The following is a 24,128-nucleotide window of genomic DNA, read 5'->3' as shown; positions in this document are numbered from 1 at the left end:
CAAGTTAGGCACCTTGCCCTAACTTTCCAATTTATAGTCAGATTTTTGGCTGAACACAGCATCTAACAACCTGGTCTAAATGGCTCCCTAATGGGGAGCTGATTGCTTTTGAAAGTTATAGTAGGCGAGAACTTCTGAACAGTCCGGCCACAATGAAAGATAAATGAGAAGTTTGGATCAAAACACTCCTTAAACTCTCAGGCTAGAGCATATGGCCCTATTTTTATAGAGATGCAGTAAAACTCAGATGGGAACACCTCAAATATCAGGAAAAATATTTGGTTCTTTTTTCAGAACTTTGTGATTCAGGCTTATTCCTTCATATTACACTGAAGAACAGGGAGGTCATTGCAGTAGTTATGTATGTTACAGATTGGTAGCCTCTCTGTTTCATGTCTGAATCTCTTCAAACAGAAATTGAAGAAGCTTTGACAGCCCAAACACTGAGAAAATCAGAATTCAGCCCTTTCCTTGCCCCAGAAATCTTGAGAAAGAATCCTAAATGTGTTTGTTGTTATTGCTAATTGCTTTGTAGCTTATGAACTTCTCTTTAACATGGGAGCTAAACTAAGTAAATAAATGAAAATTGAGTTTCTTGCAGAACTGTCTCTCCAGAATTTGAGTCATCGTAATAATATTTAATAACACTTTCAGTATTTTTAGACATATGATTAAAACTACAGGAGTTAGGAAAACAGCAGAAATTAAAAAAATATATCACTTCCTGAATAAATATGCACATGCACAGGGACTCATTGATTCTCTGATATAAGTGGAAGCAGCTCTATTGACTTCAGTTGATAGATTTAGTATCAGTCATTTAGCAGCTGTTAATAACATTTACAATGACTATTAATATTTAATAGCTTCAGGGATGGAAAGTCTTTGGGTTTTGGGGGATTTTTTTTTAGCTTTCTGTCACTTTTCTGGGAGTGTCCAAGTGCTGGTGTCTATCTTGTGAGTCTTACCTTACCCAAAGACCCAGAAGAAAATGATTCCTAAGATTGTAAAGTCTGTGACTCCTATTCTTATTCTAAGGCCACTAGAACCCCCTTCCTAATTTTCCATCCTTTCCTAATTTTTCTATCTCTTGTCATTTATTGGCTGCACCATGTGTCTTTGCCTAGAGACATTTTCCTTTGAGCAAGTCTTTGTATACTAACTCCTTGTACGGGCTTCCTGAGCTTTTCATGCTGCTTTTGGAAACCATTCTCATAACATTTCCTCTAACAATCTTTGGGAAAACACATAACCATTACCTGTAGCTGCACCAACCCATTGTCATATTTGTTGGCTATGAATCTTACTGGTTGAAGCTATGCAGATCTATACTGCTGCTTCCCTCTACTTCTCTCTCACTTCTGCAACATGTTATTATTGTCTTTACTTGTAACGTTTTTCTGTCTTCTTTGCTTCTGGGCAAGGAATCTGCTATTAATAGTCAATTTTGACATCTTCATTGAAAAGTATAGTGCAGTCAATCAGATTTCACTTGGTGCAAAAGAAAGGCAAAATTATGACACGAGCCATGAAAAAAACAACATTTAAAATTCAAACTTGTTGCCACAAGAAAATATTGAGGTCAAGAGCCAATCAGGGTTACAAAACCAAATTAACATTGATTAATACTGATTGGTCCATTAAGAACTAGGAACAAGTTTGTTTCAAAGCAGAAACAAAATTTTAATGGGAAAAGGAAGAAATGTAACCTGTGCCCACACAATCCCATAATTCTCTTATTGCATAAATTCTTGAACCTTTTCTTGATGCAGATCGGGCTGGCTATTGTCAGAGACTGAGCACTGGGCTTGATGGACTTCTGCACTGTTACAGTGTGGGATTTCCAGCATTCACAATTCTATGATGCCAAATTTACATTTAAAAAATATCCACCTGGTTTCCTGAGTTGGTACGATGCCTTGGAGCTTTGTGTAACAAATCCAAATTAAGAGAGTTAACCAGGAATAGATACTTCAGGGTAACTCCATATGGTTACACCATAAGGTTGTTACACCTTCAAGGTTACACCTCAAGGTTACACATTAAGACTCCGAAGAACAAATTACAATTTCTTTCCTTCAACATCTTTTTGGGATATAAATCCTTAGTAGTTGAGCTTTTTTTTGCTTTTCTTTCTTTTTTTTTTTTTTTTTTAAACCTATAGCGACAAGACAGTACAGGCAAACCCCACTTAGCACTCTTAATTGGTTCCAGAAAAATCAAGCGCTAAGCGAAACAACGTTAAGTGAAACCAAATTTCCCATAGGAATGAAAGTAAATAAAGATAATTTGTTCCCGAAGCTCCCCGCTTGTACTATAAAAATTGCTGAAATCCCCCACTGGTACTATAAAATCAATTAATTCAGACATCTAAACATATTTAAATACTTTATTTCACACTTTAAACTTTGAAATAATGTGTAAAATTACAAAATAAAGTAATGAACTGTATGCACAGATGCACTTTCACTTTTTGCTATTTTGGCTCTAAGATGGCGATGAAGTTGTACACTGTCGATGCTCCCTGCCCAATACCCATGAGTGTTATAGCAAAACCCGTGAGCGTTAAGTGAAACCGAGTATCAAAGTGAAATGAGAGCTATAGCGAAACAGCGCTAAGCGAAACAGCATTAAGCGGGGGTTGCCTGTAACTCTTTTTCCAGGTTTTTGAAGTCACCTAACCCATATTTCACCAGATCACTGCATAACCTAAGAAAAATAGCTGGCTCCTGTGCTTTGGTTTGAATAGATGTTTAACCTTTTTTGATAAGGTTAATCGGATCTATTAGCATAAGTTAATTAAAGTAATTAGGCTAGTTAGCATATTCTACTTAGTCTTTGCCAAAACTGGGAATTTAAGGAATGCAGTAAATCTTTGGTGATTAATGGAAGTTTTATGCTATTGTTAATTCTCTCATATTCTAGTTGGATGATCTGTTTGCTATCACTCCTGTTCTAAATTATTCCATCTATTCACTTCTTCTACAGGATGGATTGTCTTTATCATAAATATTGTAAGTAGCCATAGACTATTCTTTTCTGATCTACATAATACATGAAATAATTTGTAATTTCTTTTAATCTCCACTGCTTTTGAGACCCAACACTCTTAAAGATACGCTGTTGAATGCAAGTAAAACAGTCCTTTTCCTAGGGGAACTATGTTGTGCTCAATATTTCTTAGCATTCAAAGAAGATATTTAAAGGCTTCCTATGCTGTTGCTTCTGTTTAGTCTTCTAACTTGTCTTTAGCTATTCTGACATCTCCTTTTTGAACTGCAGTGTTTTGGCTACCAGCTGTTTTCTCATATACTTGTACTTCAGCCCCTGCATCTCTGGGCAGTCAAACTGGATACACTTCAGCTCATATCTTATTTCAAATAAATGCTAAGGGAAAGCACACAGGAGAAACTCTTTGTGTATGTATGTGTGTACACAGTACAAATGTAATGTGCCACCTGCTGTTTCATTCAACTTAGTGGAACCCAGGCAATTTTGGTGATCTTTGGTGTGAAGCCTTGTCTGTTAAGCAGACCTTGAAATATAACCCAGATCACATCCTCATTAACTCTTTGGTTCCACCTGGCTCTTTTTGATCATGTAGCCCTCTGCATCTACATTCTCCAGATGAGTCAGCTACTGGCCTTAGGTCATCTGTCAATATTTGGCCAGTGGCCACAATTTAGACTTCTGCGGGCTCCATAAAGAATACTAACAGGTGATTATTGACTGAAAAACTCCTAATGTGTGCCTTTCCATCATAGTTTGCGCAATGCTTCCTAAAGGCAAGACAGCCAATGAGGTATGGGTGAAAGGCTTTTTGCATTATGTATGTTTCTTTTCATAGAAGCTTCCCTCTAATCTGGTACAAGGTGTTGCTATTTTTTTTTCTTTTTTAGTCAATTGACTGTTCATGAATTCCAGTCCTTGGGGAGAAGTACAGTTACATGTATCCGTGAAATATTTCCAACAAAACACTGAAGCTACTGTACATACATTCTCAGTTTTTCCAAGATTCATTATAAACTCAGAAAAGTTCTCTTTTCTTCAAATATTAGTCAAGCTTAGGAGATGTTTTACTTCTAAGCAGATCCCTTTCTCACTATCTGCATAGAAGAAATGTATAAATTGTTAGTGAAGTGTGTGGCCTCAAAACTCCAGATTTGAGATTTGGATTTTTTACGTGATAGTACATTTGGGGAAAACCTCAAGGAAAATAAAAAAGTAAAAGGTTTTGTACAAGCCTTTGCACATAAAAAATAAAAAAAAAATCACTGGTATTGCATACCTGTTGTCAGAGTGGAGCTTATGGATTTCAGTGATCTGGTTTTACCCTTGTGTAATTCTACTTCAGGAGCATTCAGCCCCCCAGGCTGTAGGCCAAATCTGGCTCCTGGCACCATTTCATTCAGCTGATAGGAGCCCTCAGGCTGTAAGATCATTTTAAGGGTGCTGCAGGGTTCCACACATTATTAGCTTTGTTACATGCTGCAAACACCTGCACAAAGGGTGCATCTATGTAAAACACCTTACAAAAAAGCAGACAAATTTTCTGCGCAAAGCATCACTGTCTACTTTTACATAGCAATTAGGATGCAGTAGACTAATTTATTGCACTGCCAGATAGTCCCGTCACATACAAGTGGTATCTGGTCAGCAGTGCAGTAAATTACTGCACTTAAATGCACGAGTAGATGGTGATGTCAGGATTAATTTACTCCAGCTCAAATTGAGCTGGAGCATATTCGGTCATATTAATTGCACATGTAGATGCACCCAGCATTCACAAGATAAACCCAGAGATTTCAAATACGAATCTACTGTCAAAAAAACAGTCTGATCTGTTATGGGCTGAGTTCTTTGCAACTGAAGAATTTCTGTTTTCCTGCAATCAAAAAATGAGTGTCAGGCCAGCAGCCCCTTATTTGATGTGAAAAAGTAATGGTAGTCCCCTTACATTCATTATAAAGTCAAAATTAGTAATATGTAGCAATGAGAAAAACATGACCTACATAAATTGTATGCACATGTGTTTCAAGGTGCTGACAAATATTTGCCCTTGAAGGATGAGAGTGTGCCAAGGGGAATAAGATCTTCTTTCTTTAATTCTTTAGTGACATTTTTAATTCTTTGCATCTTCCCTCATTGCCTTTGTAACCCCCTACTTCATCTCGGGGGAGGAGGCAGGATCATGAACAGCCACTTCAAAACTCTTCTACAGACTGACTGGAGTGACACTGGAGAGAAGCTGTATCATACTGCCAATGATGCACTATGTTGTGCTATAGCACCTGAGGGCCTCAGTTTGAGGTATATGTGTCCTAAGTACCCATATCTGTTGCCCTATTTTCCTTATAGCCCTAGTCCCATTAAACTCACCATTCCTGTCAATGTGAGGTCTATGGGGAGGAGATAAACATTGGATACTTCAGCCTTCAGGAAGAGGAGACAAGTTAAAAAAGGAAAAGGACAGTGCATGAGGGTAAGAACTTTACTAAAATCTTGTTCCAGCTACTTAGTGATATAGCAAATAATTGCCTCTCTACTGTGTACAAAACTCTGGCACCTTCCCTGCCATGCACATGCACAGTTGGAAAATTCTGAATTTTCTTCTCCCCGTGATTAACTTTGGAGGTTCCTCAACAAAATACATTGAGATATCACAGATGGCTGAACAAGTTGAATACCTAAGGAGGATTGTTTCTGAGTGTAAATCTGATCTCTTCCCCTTCTCAATACCTAGCTAGCTCCTAATTTTACAAAAAGATGTCTGTTTTGGAGACCTACCAGTAAAAGGAAACTATACTAGTTCTGCAATAAGGAGGACACTCTGCTTTCATGTGCTCCAGTGTATGATCTTTGGATATTGGGCTCAATACAGAAATGTCTGGATGAATTTTTTTTTTTTTTTGCTTGTCATACAGGAAGTAAGAGGACAGGATCTTTTCTGATCTTGAACTTCTTAAGACTTCCTACTGACATTTAGTCCTTTTTTACCTTCAAAGAAACAAAAACCAAATCTTTAATCAAATCACTAGCTCTTTTACTGTACAATGCTTTTCATCCATGGAACTCAACATTCGTTACAGAACAAGATAAGCATTATTATGATGAGCATTTTACAGGCAGGGAAACAGGGGCACAGAGAGCAGAAAGGCAAGGCCAAGAGCAGAGCTGAGAACTGAGGTTGTTTGTCCTGAATCCTGTTTGGTGGCCTATTTATCAAATTATATTTCCTTCTCTCATAAAGCCCCTGCAAAAATGGAAAGCTGCAGACTGAGATTAACCCTTGTGCACTGAGGCTCCTTTACCCTGTCACAAAAAGGCCATAAATTTATTTTCTTCAGAGCTATGAAGCATTCAGTGAGAGGGCTAGGAATAACATCCAGGAGAGGGGCCAAGGTTAATACATATTACATTTTATTCAAGCACAGTATTTTTGTGTGTCTAAAGCAGGGGCAGGCAAAATATGGCCTGCAGACTGGATCCAGTCCACCAGGCCTTCTATATGATCTGTGGGGACCCTAAAAAATTTAGAAAATTAATTATTACCTGCTCCTGGCTGCCTGTCAAAGATAACAGGAGCCAGGGGCTGTAGAACCCAGGGGGAGCCAGCAGCAAGGCCCACCCAGTCCCACCCCACCCCCAACCCCTTCCCACTCCAACTTCTAGCCTAGGACCCTGGGGCTGTTCCCTGCCTCCCTCCACTGGAGAAGGAAACTCAGATAAGAATGCAGAGGAGCAGCCCCAGGAGCCACGTGGTGCTGGACCAGCTGGCAGTGGGCAGAAAAAGTGGGGAAATGGCAGCGTGTGTGTGTGTGTGTGTGTGCAGTGAGGGAAGGAGGGGGGGTGTTCTTAAGGTCAGTCCCACACCCCACCATACTCGTGTACCCACAGCCCCTCTCAGACTGCCATATATGCAAACTCCCACACTGACACCCCTCTCACACACCCCAGCCACCCATCCCCCACAAACCCCATACCCACCCACACCCCACATATCCACACCCAGTACCCCCCACATACCCACATCCCCCCACAAACCTGTACCTACATCCCTATGCCCCCACCCCCCACAATATACAAGAGTAAGAGTTTGTTTTAATCTATTGTGCAATCAGCATTACATACACTACACACACACGTAAATTGGGACAAAAATATTTTTTTGAAATCAAATTCAATTAATCAAATTAATGGCAAGGGTTGGGACTTCTGATGGCAAAGGTCAGGGGTGTGGGGGGGGGCGGGGACTTCTGGTCAAAAGATTTTGACCAGGGGGCAGGGCACCTGTCAAGGGCCATAGCTACCCATGCAGCCCTCAACAGCTTGCCAAAACTTGGTAAGTGGCCCTCCACCTGCAATAACTGCCTGCCCCTGGTCCAAAGAAAACACACGTGTTTTTGGCTTCTGTAATTGTTGTTTTAGTTTTTAAAGTATTTACCAAGCAAATAAGGATGTAAGGCAGAGATGATTTTTGGGTACATTATATGCTGATTCTATAAATGGTTTATGAATGTATATAATAGATATGCTGCCTCTGATAACAGGAAATTCATTTCCCTGACTCGAATTTGGAGCAAACAGAAACATTAGTAAACACTGATGATCAGTCTCTCAAATACAAAGCACTAGAATAACCCACCTTTTCAAGTTTTTCACTGATAACTTCTAATGAGAAGCCCTGAATCATGAGAACATTTCCAGATTTCAATCTTGTAGCATAAGAGCAATAAATCAAAAAGATGGGACAAACAGCTTCTTTATGAGAAGTCTCTGAATCAGTCATTTAATGTTCAAGAAATTCCATCTCCCATCCAGCATTTGCCATAGATCAAATGTTTCTGTTTTATAACAGTAATCAACAAAATTGTGGAAGAAGCTCTGTTGCAAAGAGCTACGGAATTAGAAAATCAAACAGTCTCTAAATGCTGCAGTCTCTTTGCAATAAGTCAACTCACTGCATTACTGGAATAGATAAAAAAAATTTGCCCTTTGAGTCCAAAGAATCTTTTGAAAGCTCAGATACAGAGATTTTCATATCTCACCAACTGATTCAGCTGCAACCTAGGTTGGACAGCAGTTGTAAATGCCAGGTGGCTGGTTGGTAACAACTAAAAGTAACAGCAGTAACCCAGTTCCCAACTGCTGCTTGTATTTCTGTAGTTCTTGGCTGCCCACCCTAAGATAAAGTCCAGTTGGCTGGTAGCCAGAGAGAGAAGGCTGCCAACAACCTTATAGGTCAAAGTTTCCCTGAGCCTAACAGTGCATAGGCCTAATACAGCCAACGGATGCCAGTTCCTGAAGCTAAAAGCAAATAAGAGAGTGCTGTAGCTAGCATTATGTTGGAAGACAGAAATATATGGTCACTCCTAGCCCAAAAATCTATGGTTGGAGATTGGTGGGAATGTGGATTCTATCTGCTCATGGGTACCCTTTGCTTTTCAAGGATGAGAAAGAGGTCATGGCATGGAATCTCTGAATCCCAGAGAGAACTCATTACTAAGGTTAGGATCCAGTGCGGTAAGATGGTGGAAGTATTGTAATGGAAGGACAAGTCTAGAGGCAGAGGTTTATTACCTCAGTGGGGATCAATAAGGAAGCAAATGTATCCCCAGGTTACACTGAACCTTCTATACAGCTCAGTCTCAGATGTTGAAGCTTCACATTTTAGTGAGTATCCTTTCTACGATTAATAGGGAAGCATGGACCACAGAGCCAATGTGAATGCCTAGTGCCGTTTCCCGAAGATCCAAGGATTTTGTGAGATGAATCCCCTGATCATTCCAGATGGGGCAAGGAAAGCAATGTATTAATCAGCTTTTCCTGTAGTGGAAGAAAGTTTGGTTCAGGTGTGGCAGGCTGGCTGGTGGGTTCGCTGGCAGCCCCCAACTGTTAGCTTGAGTCCAAAGGGCTCAGGCTCCCATTGGTGGGGACAGTTTCCCTTCTCCACCAGTCAGGGGAAGGCAGAAAGAAAGCAGCCCCAACCTGACCTGGGGCGAGGCGAAAGTGAGGACCTGAAAGGGAACTAACCTCATCAAGCTCCCTGATTGATCCATTCACAATCTGGGGCAGAGCCTCCAGAAGGAATAAAGCCAACATGTCCAGCACATGGTGTGGGCTTTGACAAGAGATGATTTAGAGGGCTGATAAAGAGCCGGTGTAGCTTACCATCGGGGCAGAGCAGTTGCCCAAAAAGCTCCCACAAGACGTCTTCACTGGACAGGAGCAGCAAGTGGCTGCATCCTAGCCCTGCCATGGAGAGAGCCACAATGACCGTGCACAGAATGGTGCACAGGGCTGGAGACCTGGTGCATGGAGTCTGGCAGCAGACGGGTCTGTGGCAGGTGCATGAGGCAGCACAGGTCTCCAACCTGGTTGTACTCAACCTGGCGAGATGTGAGCAGTGGGGTACCCCAGGGCTCGGTCCTCGGGCCCGCACTGTTTAACATCTTCATCAGCGACTTGGACGAGGGGGTGGAAAGCACACTGTCCAAGTTTGCTGATGACTGTAAGATATGGGGCGAGGTGGACACACTTGAAGGGAGAGAGAGGCTGCAACTAGATTTAGACAGACTACAAAAGTGGGCAGACTAGAATAGGATGGGGTTCAACGTAGACAAATGCAGGGTGCTGCACCTCCGGAGAAGGAATCCACAGCATACATACATGCTGGGGAGTTCCCTTCTTGAAAGCACAGAAGCGGAAAGGGATCTTGGAGTCATTATTGACTCCATGATGAACATGAGCCACCAATGCCAGACTGCAGCCAGCAAGGCCAGCCGTACCTTGTCATGCATCCAAAGGTGCATCTGAAGCTGATCCAGAGAGGTGATACTCCCCCTCTATGCGACTTTGGTCAGACCGCAGTTGGAGTACTGCGTCCAGTACTGGGCGCTGCACTTCAAAAGGGATGTGGCCAGCCTGGAGAGGGTTCAGAGGAGGACCACCTGCTTGGTGAGAGGGCAGCAGGACAGGCCCTAAGCAGAGAGACTGAAGGACCTGAACCTGTTCAGCCTCAGCAAGAGGAGGCTGAGGGGGGACCTGGTGGCTGCCTACAAGCTCATCAAGGGGGATCAACAGCAAATAGGCAGAGCTCTTTTCTCCCCAGCACCACCTGGGGTGACGAGGAACAATGGTCATAAGCTGATGGATAACAGGTTTAGGTTGGAGATCAGAAGGCAATATTTTACAGTTAGGGTCGCCAAAATCTGGAATCAACTTCCCAGGGAAGTGGTCCTCGCCCCTACCTTGGGCATATTCAAGAGGAGGTTGGACGATCACCTGTCTGGGCTCTTGTGAACCCAGCATTCATTCCTGTCTGTGGCAGGGGGTCAGGCTATATGATCTGTTCAGGTCCCTCCTGACCCTAGTGTTACGCCTCAGCTCTGTATTCTTGGGCAACCCTGGCACAGGATGCAGTCTGTCTGACTCACAAAGGACTCACCCCCCCCCACATAAACTAAACTGATTAAGATGCAGTGAGAGACGTACCTAAAACTCTCCAGATAAGGGTGATAAGAGTGAACAACTGTCCTCGGTCTCATTTGCATCTGAGATGGAACCAGATGACCATTCATTTACACGAGAGATGGAAAACAGAAAGCCTGAAGCAGAGACTGCAGTGAATTCTGGGACCAGAGAAGCAGGAGAGCGCTGCATGATGGGGAATCTGTGCTTCCAATGTTAATTAACCCATGTTCACACACACCCAGCTCAGCATTTATCAGACCAGTTCTAATCTGGATTTGCTAAGGACTCCCCCCCCCCACAGACACACACGCACAGCTCTAAGTTTAATAGGCATCTCGGGCCGTACATTCCCCGGTCCCACTATGGGAGGCCTATTTAAACTTGATTGACTAAAACTCGGTTGCCGGGTTAGGGAATGCTGAGGCAAGAGACCGAGTCAGAGGGGGTATGGGCAACATTTGAACAATGGTTAAGGGTTCATCACAGTATCCAGCCTGCTGGAGCCCTAATCCCAGGTGTTGTCGTATCTTTCCCGAGATGACTGGTGGAAGTCCTCTCCACAAAAGGTTATGAGCACCCCAATAATTGCTTTAATCTGGAAAAGTCATGCTAAACTGAGGCTTGTGCACAACAAGTAAAAATCCCAAATCCTGATGCTGCAAGCTATCTATTGTTCCTGAAGAAACCATGAGATATCCCATCAGTATATCTGCCATCCATAGGAATCTCAAGCTGGCTCCCAAGTATTTGGGTTACTCCCTAATCTTAAGTGTTTCCTGATTATCAATCAGTTTCCTGAGATGGTCCAAACCAGATAACCCCTTGTCAATAGAAAAGACAATGATTTACACTACTGAGGGTGCTTCGAAGCAGCTGAACTGAGGGTATAAAAATCTGTAAGTGTTAAAAAAAAAAGGGAGAAAGAGAAAGAAGAAGAAGAAGCAGGAGGAAAGAAGGAAAAGGAAAGAAGAAGAAAACTCCTGTGCTGACACCATCCCGTCGTTCCTGGGACGCTGGAAGAACAGATCGTCTCTCTCTTCAAGGATTGTGCTACAGACTGTGCCTGTCAGCTTTGCAGCCTGGGTACCATGGACTCGGTGAGATTCCCAGCATTCTCTCTCTCCTCTCTAGGCATAAACTTCTGAACCTGAACTGTATCAGTTAAGCTTGAGCTAAGTTTCCCCAAATACTTAGTGAAACCAGGGTAGTATTGTCATTGTTTGTGTTTGTTCTTCTTTTGCATGTCTATTACTACTAGTACTATTATATATTTCATATGCCTAGCAATAAATAACTTTTATAGGCAAACTGGTAGTAATTGGGTATATTTTTCCTTCTCTGCTTCTTTTTCCTCCTGTGCTCTGCAGCAACGCTTTTTTTACCTATGCTAAAGATCCCTGTGAAGCCTAAATTATTGTGGGGTCTGCTCATCAAGAGGCCAAAGATTGGGACGTGCTGAGTTTGAAACACATAAGGGGATCAGCTTGTACAGGCTGATTGACCCAGTTTGACTCAGACGTGCCCTTGTGAACTGAATGCTGGCCCATGAGGGTGTCAGCTGGACACCCAGCTGGATTCAGAGGGATTCTGTTTACCTGTGTGCTTGTGTCTGACTGCATTTTATTGTTGCTCTTATGAACTGATTCTTGGCATATGAGGGTGTCAGCCTGTCCATGCTGATCAGCCCGGCCAGGTCAGGCGTGTCACTTTAACTTGTGTGTGTTTGTGTGTATGACTGATTTGGTGACTGGAGGAACCCAGTCCCATTGAGATTGAGTCCTGCAAGATAGCTCCACTGGGGGTGAGGGCTTGCAGAAGGGAGAAATACAGCTCCGTATAGTAACACAAGCAGCACATTGACAGAATCACCAAGACCCTAGAAACTATCCCTAATAAATGAGCACACCCCAAAGTAATGGGCAAATTTGGTAACACTAGCTACTATGAAACTATGAAACCCTGCGCAAAGCAGGAGCAGAAGCCCTCAGGGCATGGACCAGTGCACAGGGCTGGAGAGCTGGTGCACGGAACAGTGCACAGGGAGTCCGGGAGTGGACGGGACCACGGCAGCTGCATGAGGCAGCGCAGGTCCCCAACCCTGCATGAGACAGGTGCCCTTTCAGTGCATGGGGCAGAAAGCGTGTTTGACGGGCCAGAAGAGCTGCATGAGGCAGCTTGGGCCTTCTCACTGGGTGTGGCATGGGTTGACTATGCCAGGAGGGGGGGGACGCCTCGCCTCAACACACTGCTGGAGACAAGCCCAACCCTTCAAAAGCTGTGGGAGTTGTGAGTCACATGGGAAGGGGAGTCCCACAGGGAAGGAGGGGGCCCTCCCCACTTCTGGCAGCTGAGAGGAAGCCCCTGATGCGAGGGGACAATTCACCCTGGAACATAAAAAGCAATCCAGGGCTCCTGTTTGTTATGGGGGGCGTTCCCTGATTTAGGACTCTGCCTAGCTGAGAGACCTTGAGAGGGTAATTGTGTTCTATTAGGTGACAGGGTCCCTGCTTGGGTTGTTAGTTCTTCCTTGGGCACAGGAACTATGTCACTGTTGGGTTGTGTTTCTTTTTCCATGCTGCTGGGATTCTGGTATTACCCTGTGTCTTCACTGTTGCATTAGAAGAGGATTATCAGCTGTCCTGTATTTGTATATATTGTATTGGTTATTTTATGTATATATGTTCTATTTGATGTCACCTTATTGTGTATGTTATATATTGTTCTGTCACTGTCAGGTATTCCTGCCATTGGGTTGTATTGATTATCGCTAGGTATGTATGTTTTAGCTGATGTAACCTTATTGTGTATGTTTACTTATTGACCCATTACTACCTGTTATTTTTGTCACTGGTCTGTTGATTAAAACTGCGTTGTATCATTGAGCGGCCTCCTTCCCCTGATTGGGCTGGAGGACCCTGATGAGGGGCAGGGGATGCAGGCTATTCTAACCCAAAAGCCACAGGGAACTAAGCCTGTATTGGAGTTCAGGATTAATTAGAGTTTTGTCTGGGTGAATTTATATCTGTAAATAGCACGTGTGTGTGTGTGTGTGTGTGTGTATAAATAAAGTGTATGACAGTAAGTTATCTATTATTGTGTAATATTAAACCTGTGCATAGTTAAGCATCACTGTGACTCCTGGTCTACTTAGCTCTGTAGGGAAGGAGGGGAGCTGGCCACAGCTGGGCAGCCATGCTCCCCACAGCATATATACTCCCGCTAACATCCCTTCCATTTGAAGAGAGGGTACCTTCTGCATACCACCCAAGTTACACAGGTTAGGAAAGAAGCACATTGTTGAAAGGAAGGGAAAAGACTCTGCCCTCATATGCAGTACCTATTCTACAGATTAGTAGATTTTATCCTCTAGAACTGTCCATCAAGACCCTTTAGTGAAATGCAGATATTTCAAATGCATTAAAAAAAATTCAGCTGGCTTATAAATGGATTATTTGAAAATGGTTTTGGGGATAGCCCAAGAAGTATGAGAGAATGAAAGAAAGATTCTTTGTTTTCCTTTCTAAGGGGAAAATGGTCAACTGCAATCCTGTGGATTTGTGTGCAGGAAGAAAGCAGGTCACTTTACCAATATTATGCCTCAATTCCTCCTGTTTGATATTTGATTAGAAACCAAGGGCTTTCTTAGCACCAGCTATCTACTTTGAACAGGCTAGTACTGATTTATTTGATCCATCTCTCGTGCATCATGTGCAAGCTCCGTTATTCTCTGTAAGACATGTAGCATAACTGATGGGTGCACAGCTCTTGATAGGTTCCTTCCTTTGCATGATTTCAATATGCAAATATTACAAGCATACTTGCCATCACAGTAGCTGCATGCACAAATGATTTATGAGCGTGTGTCATTATAAAAGCAGTTATGACTCTCAGCAATTTTAGGCTGGGGACTTGTAGGTTTCCCCTTGCTAGGGTAAAAGTTGGGGTGGGCATAAGGCCTAAGGAGGCATTTCTGGGCTAGGTTAGTGAATGGGAAAGGTTTTGGGCTTTCCTTATGTTGATACTGGTAGGACTCAGAGCTAAGTTAGAGTTGCTGGTTGAAATCAGTGTTAAAGTAGGAGCTGTAACAAGCAGTCTCTCCTCTCTATCAGCTGTGAGCTCTGAATGACATACTTCAGGAGCTGAGCTCAAGCCCCATATACTCAATTTGGAATAATCCTGATGGGAAGGGGGTGTATTCATTTCCAAGTTTCCTCTAGCTTGCTACCAGCCTGTAATTAAATTAAAGCAGTGGTGAGCTGGGTCCAAGGCATTCATCATATCATGAGCTGTGGTCATGACTGCTACCCAACTCAGTGGGAACTGTGGACCTTCATTTAATGTTGTGCTGGGTTCCTGCATGTGGTGATTTTCTTTCTTGTATGCTATAATTCTTTGAGTCAGGGCAGAGGACAAAACCAGTGGTGTTGCGTTGCATCTTTGAGAGTTCTGTGTGTGAACGGGGAATATATTCTACTGGTTATCTGTCAGCTGCAGAGGTTATTGCTTTTAGGAATTAAATAACCTTAAAGGGTAAGCCTGCATGGCACACTCAGCCTTGCAGGAATTAATAGTGATGTTTAACTGCTATTAAAAATAGCTTTTTAAACATTTTTAACTTAGGGCCTACATGCAAGTAATTTACTTCACAGGGTAGTACAATGGGAGTCATTTGAAAAGTCAACAGATCACACAACTGCCTCTGTTATTTCCTAGTATAATGTAGAGGCAAATTATGGTTATCTCAGTTACCACAGCATGGTAACAATCGGCACATGCTGACTCTTTAATAGCCACTTCATTAGCTCCAGTATGTGGAGTCCTTTGCTCTAAAATACATGTGAAAGACACAGTTCTTAGCAGGTGCCAACTGGTGTACCTCTAGTGAAATCAGTGGAGCTATATTAACTGTTGCTACCTCAGGATCTGTCCCAAAGCTTCTTGGACCTTGAAATACTTTGGTTCAATTCACCAAACTCTGTCTGACCTAATTCTGATCTTATTTTTTGGAAAACTGATACATCTTCATTGGTGCAATTCTTTCTTTTAACAGGTACCAAGACGTGAGAATAAACTGTATGCACAAATGCCTGGCAATCTAATGCAGTAAGTAGTTTTTCTTCATAAGTTTGATTAATTTCTTCATCCCGCATTATCTTGTTTCCTTTCTTTCACATCAAGCTCTTCCCTTGAACAAACTAGTTTTCTGCATGCTTATTGACCAAAGTGGCTCAAATGTAATACTAAAGCCTTAGAATTACATGACAATTTCTGGATTTGAGCCTTGATCCATCTTCCATTGAAATCTTTCTCATTGATTCACTGGGCTTTGGATCCAGTTCATTCTACAGAACAGTTAACCACACTTGTATTAATGATGTCTATATTTTAAAAGTCTACTTGGGAAACACGTGTTTGCAAGAATGACTGTCTCATTAATAAATAATTGTCTTCCTAAAAGTACAGTAACATAAAAGTGGTTGAATTAAAACATATCATGCTACTATCTAAGTATTATGGATGACCATCATAGGACAATATAAAAACAGATTAATAGACTTTCTTTCCCGTAATCTCCTCAACAACTCTAGGGGATGAATAATCTTTGTAATGAAATACTGGGAACATACACCCATTTTGAACCCAAGTTATGCTCTACTTGTGAAGTTTCTTACAGCCAACAATTTTTATGTTATATTAAGAGAGGGAAGGAAGCGTTTCTTTCATATAAATACTTTCAAAACACATGCTCAGTTGTTCCACAGACTCACAAATAACGAAAACTAGTTATATTTCCTTGAATGATAATGACCTAGTGGTACTAATCATTAGATCCATAGTCCTCTTATTCTCATGTTTTGACATTGAATTAACACTTTTATTTAATTATGCTTTCTGCGAGGGGAAAGAAAACCCAAACCAGGTCCTATGATGCATACACTCTCCTACTTCACTGGAGTAGCACTTTTATATTTTTGCATATCTAGCTAAGGACTTCTGTAGCCCCCCCACCCCCCCAAAACCTATCATATCTGAGTACCTCACAGCCTCTGAGTATATTTTTTTTCCTCATAACATTCTACACAACAGTGAAGATTTATCCCTATTTTACAGATGAGGAAATGAAGCATTGAGGGACTGAGTCAAATTTTTAAAGGTATTTAGGTACCAAAACATGTGGACAGGAGCCTAGTACAATTTTCAGAAGTGACTCCATTAACATCCACAGGAGCCAGGTCCCAACACATTTGAAACTCCCATTAATGCCTAGATGCTTTCAGAAATATTGCCAAAGGTCATGCACTGAATTTGGTAGGGAACCGAATCTCCAGTTACCACTCTAACCACTGTGCTGTGATGCTCCAGTGTATATATTTGCATGCCTGTATCCATAATAATCTTTCACTCTTATTGGTTCTTTCATTACATGTAACCAAGCTTTCATGTATAGTCTTTTAGATGGAGAAACAGAGCTGCACAGAAGCTCTGTGGCCTGCTTGACCTCACACACTGACCAGAAGGGTGAGGTAGGGCAGGGACTTGAACTTAGTAATGTCTAACCACATGCTGTAACCACTAGACATTTTCTTTCACCTCTCTAATTGCTCGAATGCAATGCTTCTTAACCGTTTCCATCCTGGTGCCTAGCCTTAGGATTCCTGTCCCATGCAGCAGAGATCATCCCATTTATAACATTGTGGAAACAGCAACACCTTAATCTATCAGTTGACCAAAATTCCCTCTTAAACTAGCTCCTGATGACTGCCTTCAGTGCTTATGGTTTGCACCAGTATAAAGCCCCTGATGCAGCAAAACACATTGAGCATGTGACTGTATCTAAACCCACCAATGATATAATTGGTTTCAATGGGACAAGTTGAGCTCAGGCACTTTTTTAGTCCCTTGAGGTCTGAGCAAAGAAGAGCAGATCAAACTTTTAGGTGAATAGATGTTATGAAGGACTGCAATGAGAACACACAGGACTGGCAGCATTTTTGTCAGCTTCTTTCTGGCTAAATAACATCTTGCATTTATATGAGATGTTTATTGTTTTTGCTTATTTCCTACAATCTGACTCAAGCCTTTGGAGGTTTGCCTGTCATTACTTTAATCCATTATGTTGTTTACTCTTGTTTAGCAACCCATTGGGATGTTACAATGTGTATAATGAAGTATCTTTCAGACACTTTTTAAAAGGATTGTTTTCCTCAGATACAGACTGATCCTGGCTTGTGATCCCAGGGACAGGACTGCAGCATCCTTGCAGAGTGCTATCACCTTGTTGCCAAGGGCATTAGGTTCAGACACAGGAGCTGCATTATTGCTGCGATGTCATATCACATCTCTGTGCCATGGTTTCTCCACCTGTGCTATGGGGATATTGATACTTATTGTTTTGTGGTGTGCATTAAGATTGAAAGAGGAATGTGCTGCATGAGAGCTAAGGGCAGAATTCTGTTATCTTTACTGCAACTAAATGGCAGTTTTCTAGCCACGTACGTGGTGTTTTGGGCACTTATACACAGGTTACAATTTTGTCACCCCAAGCAATTACAGCCCATGTGATTCAGTGATACATATTGTGGGAAATGCCATACTATAATTTGTAAGTGGTGTAGATTTGCTTATTCCACTGTATTTCAATGTAGATAGATTGTGTTCATTTTCTACGACTAGCTGTGCAGTCAGAGTAACCACTGAAACACTCCATTTAAACATATATTCAATTAGACTAATGATGTTTTAGAACATCCTAAATAACAACACATTGCAAGGACAGCTGTCCGTATCCTTTATTTAGGTTGCACTCCAAGCTGTTACACATTTTGCTGGCTTATTCATTTCTTATAAATATTAGTGTAAAATCTCTTTACTTCTACATCATATAAACATCGGCAGCTCCTGGTTCATTCTTCCCTCCCTCCCCATCTCATGACTAACGATTATAAGGAAAAGGAATGCATTGAAACAAGCCTTCAAAGCTGATATATATAACCCCTTTAAGCCCTTCTTTTATGCTGCCTAAATGATATAAATGAGCTTTAGAGTAAATAAGTCAAGCCCAAGAATATTCTTCATAATCAAGCCAAGTGAGGGGAAGGACCTCATGTGATATCACAAAAGTGTCCTTAATTGGGAGCACCAAATAGCATTTTAACAATGCCAGGTCATTAGTCCTGTGTGGCATTCAAGTGAATCAAAAGCGTTATTACAGGCTAAGCAAAGGAGTACGCTGAGGCCTTTGCTATAAAAGTGTTCTCAGACATAAATCTTGTTTCAAGTTCGGTGTTACTGACAAACATGAAGGAAAAGGTGTGGCAGAGATTTTATTCCTTAAAGCACGTGAGAGATGCCTCTTCCTGAGTGAGACTGTAAACACAATTAAGGGAAAATGTCTCTTTCCCAGTACATGAGCCTCCAGGTAGTGTTGCCCTCTGAGAAATGATCTCTCAGGGTTAAAGTCACCAAGGAGCCCATATAATTTCTCCCCAAATGCCCATCAACTTTTAATTTTCATAACTGCAGCTTCCACTTGCCACTAAACCTTTTGAGGATCTTGTGTTCAATGCAGAAATCCACTAATGTTCAGCTTGTTAGGATATGAGACCCCTCATTAATTCAGAGTATTAAATGAAACAGTTGAGTTAGTAACCAAATCGACAAAGAACCAGCTGACTCTCTGTATGATTAGGGACTTTGTCATCTCGTTCATGGATTAATTATATGGTCCATTATACTGAAATGTGTTCTTGATATCAAGACTAGTTTTGTTCTTGAGGTTTTGTACTTACCATCTGGTATAATGTTCCTTATCTCTTTTTGAATAAGTATCAAATTATGGATTTCTTAACTTGTAGGACAAATTTAGGAAGCTTTTAAAATATATATATATCAGCTAGCTTTGAATATGCTACATTAAAATGTATATTCTGTGGCATAGAGCACAGTGATCAATCTACAAAGCAGTAATGAAATGGGAGCACACTGGACCCCAGAAAGTTAGGCTGAGTACAATCCATATTCTTCTTACTGTATTAAGGTAATATAAAAGACCCTGGAAATTTTGGGTTTAGTGTTGCACCTATCTCCTAAGAGCAGAACTGTTTCCATAAAAAAGCTATGGATTGAAAGCAACCGTTAATTATTATGCAACTATTTATAAAACAATCATATAGTTATGCAGAACATAATCCCAAATCATATGTATTTGGATTGTAGACTCTTGAGCTGAGATAAGAGCTGGCTCCATTCTACTTGGCAATTTACACATGTGGCAAAAAACAGCTCCCGTAGAGCAAGCAGATGAGGTGAAAATTGGAAGACAGAGAGTATCAACCTGCCCATTTTACAGATGTGGGATTATGGCAGAGGAAGTCTGTGGCATATCTGGTTGTTAAACCAAGGGTGAAATTCATCCTCTGGGACTGAAGTGATGACTCTCTGCACAGAGATAAATTTCATGCTAAGAGAATGATTTGTGTATGAGAAAGCATGGAAGTGTATTTCACAGCTCACTGCATGGCACAGAAAGTTTGAAAAGCAAAATCAGGGGTGATGGTATAAAAGAAAAAGGGAAAGAGAATAAATATTTTGACATAAAAAAAGAAAAACAGCAGGAAATTGTTTGTTCCAAAGCCTCTGTTATTTTTTCTTTTTGTTTTACCAATAATTGATTTTGACTACAGGAAGTAGGCTACCCTGTACAGGATGAAGTTTGCTCTGAATGTAGAAACCATTTGGAGTCCGTTTGTGTTCATCTCATTAATTTTCTTTCTGCCTGTTAACTTCTAAGTAACGCTTTCAAGAAAGGGTTGAAGAGTCAGCAGAGGGAAAAAAAGTAAAATCCAATAGACTCTGAAAGCCTACAGGAAAATAAATTAATTGTGCAGCTGCGAGAGAGGCATTTGAAGGCTTTTCTTTTAGCAGGTAATAGCCAGCAGAGCTCCAAACTAAAAGCCTGATCCAGCCTCAATGGCAGTTAATAGCAAAACTCCCATTGACTTAAAGATGATGGTTTGGATCCTGAAAGAGAAATGATAGGGATCAACTGCAGTACCCAAGAGTCTGCTGTAGAGGGCCGTGAAAAATATTATTTGTCACTGATATTTGTCTAGGACCCAGTGCCATCTTACAAGTCTCTGACACACCAAAGAGGTGGCACATCACCACGAGAGGTTCTCAGATACTAGAGAGGAGGCTTGTATCTAGGAAGTACCCAGATGGACTGACTGGCCTGAGCAGATAAACAGTGGCTCAGATCTTCAATGTGCGAGATACTGGGTACATCTACTTCATTTCACTTTGTGGCTAAGTACAGACTGTCAAAAAGCTGGAGGCTGAATCGATTCAATCTTCACAGGTTAGTCTAAGCTGCGTAGAAATAACCAATAAGCAAATGAACAGGCATTCACGTTTGATTCCAGAAATGCAGCCACATGCCTGTAGTGACTCAGGCCAGTAGTTGGGGGGTGCTAGACCATGCTTCCCTGCTGAGCTGGAGCAGACAGTATAGGCCAAAGCTGCCCACCCAGTGGGGGGAAGGTCTGTGGGGATGGTGCAAAACTTCTTGGGATGCTGGGGGACTGTGAGTTAACTTGAGTCTGGAGGGGATCTGGGACAGAAGTTCAATAAACCCATTTAACCTAAATCAGTTAAGTCTGATACTACATCCAGCCAGGATTATCTTAAACTTGTTTCAACCATTTTGAAAGCAGTTCATGTGCTCTGAACTTCTGTTGTGTTACGGATTTGAGCCAGTTTCCAATCACTTATACCAGTTGATGTATAATTTTGATGTATAATTGATGTATAATTTCTATCCCTAGCCTATGGGAATGGTCTGTACTTTGTGGGACCAAGCCCTCAGAAAGCTTCCCTCCTGCCCCCAGAACCTGGTCTCATTCCCAAAGATTAAATAATTCTCTTTCTTCTTTGTCAGTCTGTAAGTGAAATGGTCTAAGTTGCAGCTGTGGACATGTATGTGTATGCCTAGACTGAGTGTGCTCAGTAGCTTACGCATGGATCTATTGCAGTTAATAGTTGTTGGATAAAATGAGTGGCAAGCAGTGCAGTGGGTAAGTTCTTGCACCATTGGGAGCAAGGGCTAGGCTAGAAACCAGAGCTTACTCCCTTGTTGAGCAACAGTTATCACACTGAGCCACTCATCCTCTGTCTTGTAGAAGCACAAGGGGTAAAAGAATACACTAAACTTCTTTCTGTTTTGCCTCCTGTTTGGGCTTTGAAGTAGAAATCAACTGTCTCATCTCCTAGGCGAGTGCTCTGGCCACTATGCTGCAGAACCAGGCTCCTCAGTGATTCTCTCTCTGGCCCAGTGAATCTTGAATTCTTTCTGGCAAGGCAATACAGAAAATATAAGAGGATGGAGAGTGGCTCCTGCTCTAAATCAATCTGCAGGTTGGCAACAGAGGCATTTTCCAGTTTTGGTGAGCAATAGAGATTTGAGTCCCTTTAGGAATAAAACCTCAGTTCTTGACTTCTTGGTCTTGTGCAACAGGAGCTCTGTTATTGCTGGATTGCTAAAGGAAAGTGCAGACCATGCTCATGCAGTGGAAGAAATGTAGTATGTTGCAGGCTGGGGATCCCGGCAGTTGTTCTGAATGAGGTGCCAGATTAAAAAATATCAGCCCTGTCTTCAGAGTTTTCCGACTGGCTAGTTCCAGGGAGCTACAAACTGAGTATGTTGACTTTAGGTGGCTCTCTCACTCTTTTTCTGGACTTGGCTCTGAGGGTACCTATAGACAGGCAGTGAAGCTGCTCTGATGCAATTAGAGTCTGCTGGAGCATGGTAAGTACTGCTCTGCAAAGACTCCAGTGTTACGTGTATCAATGCCCCTGCACTGAAAAATGGCAGCAGGGGTGCTTTAACCAAAGCATATTCAATAAGCTTTAGTTAAAGCACCCCTGCCACCATTTTTCGCCATGGGCACGCTGATACATGTGACACTCCAGGTGCTTTAATTAGTGTGGCTCTCAGAGCCGCTATAATTAAAGTGCCTCCCCACTCCCGGAGCACATCTGTAAATGCCCTGAGTGTCTGTGTAGCTCTGTGCCTCACAGGGGGTTTATGAGGACTGATACATTAAAGAATGGGAGGTGCTCAGATATTTTGATGCTAGGAGCCATATATGTACCAAGATAAAACTCACCCATATTTGTGCAGTGGATGAAAATGTATTCTCCTGCATGAAAATTGGGACATTTCAGTGTCAGTGATGTGGAACAAGCCTGAAGATGGGGTGTGTGTTTATCTATTGTGTCTGCCTCACATGGGAAAAAATTACATTTATTGGCTCATAATTATCTTTTGTACAAACAGACACTGTCCCTCTAGCCAGGCAGCTCCTGAAAACCTATAATTATGGCATATGATAACTACCAACATAAATCTTAGCTGTTGCTTGTATAAAAATTATAAATTACTGCACCAAATCCTATTACTGCAGATATTAAAGGTTATTAGACGTTTATTTAAGCCTTGATTTTTTTTGTCTCGCCTCATAACTTTTTGTGTTTAATTTTGTTCATATTTCAGGACTCCAGCAGGTGTTATACAGACCTGGCATTTTAAAAAATATGAAATTGGACTAATCAGAAAGTTTTTTGGAGAGTGGAGAGAAGCTTAGCTCTATTATTCATTTATGGCCAGATTCAGCCTCTGTCTCCAACCTGTGTAAGCATCTTGGTCCTACAACAGCCTCATTCATACCAGCAGTGTTAGTTTTGCAGTAAGCATTTGAGCCCTCCAAATAGGACTGAACTGGGTAGACAGACCTAGCACAGGATGAGCTCCATCCATCTGGCTGAGTCCTGTAAGATGCTAAGCGTACTAACCCCAGTCCCGTGAAGCATTTAAACACATGACTAAGTTGTCAATTTTACCCAAGTTAAGTGTTGTATATAAGTGCTTTGCTGGATCTGGGCCAGCGGGCTGAGTACCTTTTGTGGCTACAAAACTCCAGTGAATAAGGCAGAAAGAATTATGTCCCCAGTTATACCTCCATCTTATGGTCATTGAAGTAGATGCCAAAACCTCGGCCAATTTTAGTGGTGTAACATCAAGGTTAAATGAACAGTTAATACTTTTATTCTCTGTATGTCAAGTCCTCAGGTTTGAAAGGTTGGTGATCTATGCACAAGGGATGCAGCATATTCATAGAAGAAATTCTTTGCAATGCTATGGTTCCATCTCCCTACTTATGAAAGCAGACTATCACAAAAGGATAAACTGAGGCAGACACAGGTAAAGACACTGGCCAGCAGAGACTGGTAGAACCAGGAATTCGTACTCAGCTGACAGGCTGTTTTTTGGTCTTCTGCATTAACCCTGACGCAGACCACCTTTTCCCCAGAATACGATGTTTCAACAAAGGAAAGCAATTTGTATTGTATGTTACCTGGGTACAAAAAAGCAAGAAAGAAACCATGCAAATTTGTAAGGCTGCAGTATGCATTCAAAAAACCCATTGGTGATTACTGAGATATTTGCCACATCTCTTCCATTCTCTCCAAAAGGTATCTCACCACATTTTCCTTCTAGCTTCCAGGGGCTGAAAGCACTCTGTGGCAGTGCACCTTTGGTGCCTGCCACTTTAAGGGCTGGAGCAGGCAGCCAGCAGGTGCCTGATTAAGGCGGCCAT

General features: G+C 41.9%; 1 long non-coding RNA gene across 1 annotated transcript in view; it reads left to right on the top strand.

Moving 5' to 3' along the window:
• LOC132251705 (uncharacterized) overlaps positions 1–15,580 on the top strand; it is a 109,841-nt gene extending 94,261 nt beyond the window's left edge. Inside the window, exon 3 of the long non-coding RNA XR_009463647.1 lies at positions 15,524–15,580. This is a non-coding gene — a long non-coding RNA (uncharacterized LOC132251705). The remainder of the gene's footprint in view (positions 1–15,523) is intronic.
• The last annotated feature ends 8,548 nt before the right edge of the window (positions 15,581–24,128 follow it).

The sequence above is a fragment of the Alligator mississippiensis genome, chromosome 7 (genome assembly GCF_030867095.1).
Source record: "Alligator mississippiensis isolate rAllMis1 chromosome 7, rAllMis1, whole genome shotgun sequence".
Classification (NCBI taxonomy): Eukaryota; Metazoa; Chordata; order Crocodylia; family Alligatoridae; genus Alligator; species Alligator mississippiensis.
This window is presented reverse-complemented; position numbering and strand designations above follow the sequence as displayed.